This window comes from Dromiciops gliroides, chromosome 4 (genome assembly GCF_019393635.1).
Source record: "Dromiciops gliroides isolate mDroGli1 chromosome 4, mDroGli1.pri, whole genome shotgun sequence".
Taxonomy (NCBI): domain Eukaryota; kingdom Metazoa; phylum Chordata; class Mammalia; order Microbiotheria; family Microbiotheriidae; genus Dromiciops; species Dromiciops gliroides.
In genome coordinates, this window is record NC_057864.1 from 177733025 (window position 1) to 177736825 (window position 3801).

The window sequence follows — 3801 nt, forward strand, 5'->3', positions numbered from 1 at the left end:
AGGTTGAATCTGTCCATTGAGTGCTAGTGAGGAAATGACACCAAGATTGCAAGCCTGGGTGACTGGGAGAATTGGTAATATCCTTGTCAGTAAAAGAAGCATTGGGAAAAGGGAAGGTTTTTTGGGGGGGGGTAAAGTGGTGGAGGGGGGAAGATAATGAGCTTTGATATGATCTCATAGAGTCCAGTTCTCTTTGCTTCACAGACTGGCGCCTCTATCATCATGTGGAGCCCTTTGGTAACACTGGTTGCAGGGGCAGCTAGGTGGCACAGTGGATAGAGCACCGGCCCTGGATTCAGGAGTACCTGAGTTCAAATCCAGCCTCAGACACTTAACACTTACTAGCTGTGTGACCCTGGACAAGTCACTTAACCCCAATTGCCTCACTGAAAAAAAAAACAAACAAAAAACCAAAACACTGGTTGCAGCTCCAGTTCTTGGGTCTCTGGCACAGAAGCTGCAGCAGCCCTGGTTTCTTCTATACTCCAGAATGCTTACTTCCTTTCCCTTGTCCATCTGTCATATCATATCATGGCCTAATGAACTTCATTGAGAAGGGAGGGGAGGGGTACTACAGGAGAGTTAAGGAGAGAAGTCAAGATTTAGAATAGCCTTTGTAAAGAGTCAATTAGGGAACAGTAAAAATGATTGCCTTGATGCAATGAGGGCTCAGTTGAGAGCAAATCATATAAATTTTCAGACCTAGTCAACAAAGTAACATGGCCTCCTTTAGATCTTTTGAGCAGCATGTGAGGAGTAGAGGAGGTAAATGGTGAGAGTAAGTCAGAGTTAGGGTTTGGGAAGGCCTAAATGGCAAAAAGGGAGCAAGGAATTTGAAAGTAGAAGACAGGACACAGTTGAACAGGTTTCCAAGAGATTGAAATGAGGTGTCTTAATGCTTTTGGTCAGGTTCTGGATTCCAAGGTTCAGTAAAAAGAAGCACAGAGCACACCAAGTCAGAGAGAGCAAAGAGAAAGCTAATCAAGCCAGCTTGATTTGGGGGAAATACTCACAAGAAGAGTCTGTCAGAGAAGATGGAAACAGTTCCACACAGAGCCACAAGTGGCTGCACCAAAACCAGTAAAATTGAATGATTTTTTTATAGGGCTCTTATCTGGGTCAAGAAGGACTAAGAATTGGGGGGAGAGAGCAGGGAAACTGGACCTGGGGACTGGTACCCATTCATCCTGGGTGGAAATGCCTGAGAAATTGGGGCCAGTTAACTCTCCAATCCAAACTGCACACTGGCTGGGGAAAGGGTCGTTTAGCCATTAGTGCCTTATTTTGATAGGGTGACTCAGGAGATTTGAGTTTCCCCAAGAGCTTCTTTGTTTATAGGTTGAAGAGGCCGCTAAGGTCCTTACAGAAGGGTGGAGAGTGTAACTAAAGTAAAGGTGATAGTCTGAAAAAAAAAAAAAAAGCTGGGGAGATTGCAGGTGCAGGTAAGGATGAAAATTAGATTTGGGATCACAGATGATAAAATTGTCAACTTTTTTTTTTTTTTACTTTACATAATTTCCAAGTATGCCAAACACTTTATTTTGTCATTTATTTCACCATCACAGTAGCAGTAAATTCTAAATTGTGTTGCACTCAGAAAACTTTGACATTTACAATACAGAGAATGAAATTTCTAATACAGTGCAGATATTTTTAAAATTACATTTCCATTTTTTTAAAAAGCATCGCTGTTAAATGTTTCTACAGCTGATCAAGTTGGCTTATAGTCCGTTATTTCAAGGAAGGCTTTAAGTTGTTCCATAGCCTTCTGGTCTAGATTAAGAATTGCTGCTTTTGGTGCTGTTTTGTTTTCTTTCAGGATCAAGGTTGGTGCTTTCAAACAAAATTTTGGTTTTTATTCCTTTGTGGACAATTCTTTGCTGGATTCTTTCCTTTGCATAATTATATCTACAAGGAAACCAGCATCCTAAAGTTCCCAAAATAAACACTCCCACTACAACATCACAAGATCTTCTAACTTTACTAGTAAATTAAAAATGTCCAAAGCCCGCTAAGACAGATCCTAAGGAGCCATAGAATAGAGAGTCTCGTGCACAGGGTACATTTTGGACGTCCAAAATTCCTAGAAGCTTAAAGGACTTCTCCTTCCTGGGTTCCCCGGCTTTGGTCTCAGTTGCCATGATGACCAAATTGTCAACTTTTATTTCATAAAATTTAAAAGCTTTGCATAAACAAAATCAATATATCTAAAATGATAGGGGAGGGGCAGCTCAGTGGCACAGTGGATAAAGCACCGGCCCTGGATTCAGGAGGACCTGAGTTCAAATCCAGCCTCAAACACTTGATACTTACTGGCTGTGTGACCCTGGGCAAGTCACTTAACCCTCACTGCCCTACCAAAAAAAATAATAAATTTAAAATTATAGGGGAAACAGTTAACTGGGAAAAATCTTTGTAGCAAATGTCTCCAATAAAGATCTCATTTGTAAGATATATAAGAAGTTGATTCTAGTTTAGAAAAATAAAAGCCATTCTCCAATATTTTTAATGGCCAAAAGACATAAACAGCAGTTTTAAAAGAAGAAATCCAACTTTCAAATACCACATGAAAAAAGCAACACTGAAGTTCTACTTCATACCCACCAGATTGGCAAAGACGACAGAAAAGGAAAATGACAAATGTTGGCAGTGCTACAGGAAAACGGACACATTAACACAATGTTGGTGGAACTATAAATTGGTCTGGTCATCAGAAAGCAAGTTGGAATCATGACCAAACTATGCATACATTTTGACCCAATGATACGAATAGGCCTATAACCCAGAGATCAAAGAAAGAGGAAAAGGACCATCTATAAAAAATATTTATAGCAGTTCTTTTTGTAATACCTAAGAACTGGACACTAAAAGGGATGCTTGTCAGTTGAGGAATGGCTTAATCAATCAATATTTGTTAAGCTCCTACTAGGTAACAGTGGAATAATAACAATGAATGCTGTAGGCCTCTATCAGTCACAGACAACCATGGATCAGCGCCTTGAAGAGCCACAGGCCACAGTGTGGCTGTGCAGTACAATATGGGAGCCACAGCTCCTGAGTAACTTATAACCGGTAACTGCCTGCATCCCGTGTTTTATCTACTCCATGAAGAGTAGCTGGAGTGTCCTCTCCAGGGTGCTGGCCTGGGCAGATCAATATGGAAAACAAGCTGTTGCCCATGCAGCAGGTTTTCCCTCTCTGTGACATTGGTGGATCCAAAGGAGAGGCAGAGCCAACACAATTTGGCACCAGTGCCTCCGCAGGAGTTGCCAGAGGGAAGTGATGTCCAACATCCAACTGCCTAAGGGACTCCGACTCCTGATTTTTCCTCGGGGTTAACTCCCAAAGCCTTTCCTATAAATGGGTATAGCCGCAAGACAGCAGAGGTTTAAAGTCAGGGTTTCCTTCCCCTAGGTGGGTTGCCTGCCAAGGCTAACAAGCCCCACCTGCCCGAAGCGACTGGTTTTAAGGTGCCAGTGACTCACCTTCGCCCCTTCTCCTGTTAGTGGAAACAGTTCTGCCATGAGAAGGCCAGGAGTTGGGCTTCGGTTGTCAGAGGCTATTTGAGAAGCACGCTATTGGAGCATTTTATAGAGAGTGGGAGCTTATCCCCACTCCCACCCCGGCATGACAAACCTTTGGAACCAATGAATGCTATAGTAATAAATAATGGTCATGAATGCCATGGCATATTATTATATAGCAAGGAAGATGAAAGGAATAGGGTCAGAGAAATCTGAGAAGGCTTCTATCAACCATAGCAAACTAAATGGCAAAAAGGGAACAAGGAATTGCAAGTAG

At 42.0% G+C, this 3801-nt stretch overlaps 1 pseudogene; it reads right to left on the reverse strand.

Annotated features, from left to right (window-relative positions):
* Positions 1–1614: 1614 nt before the first annotated feature.
* LOC122726576 lies at positions 1615–2141 on the reverse strand (annotated as a pseudogene).
* Between the last annotated feature and the right edge of the window lie 1660 nt (positions 2142–3801).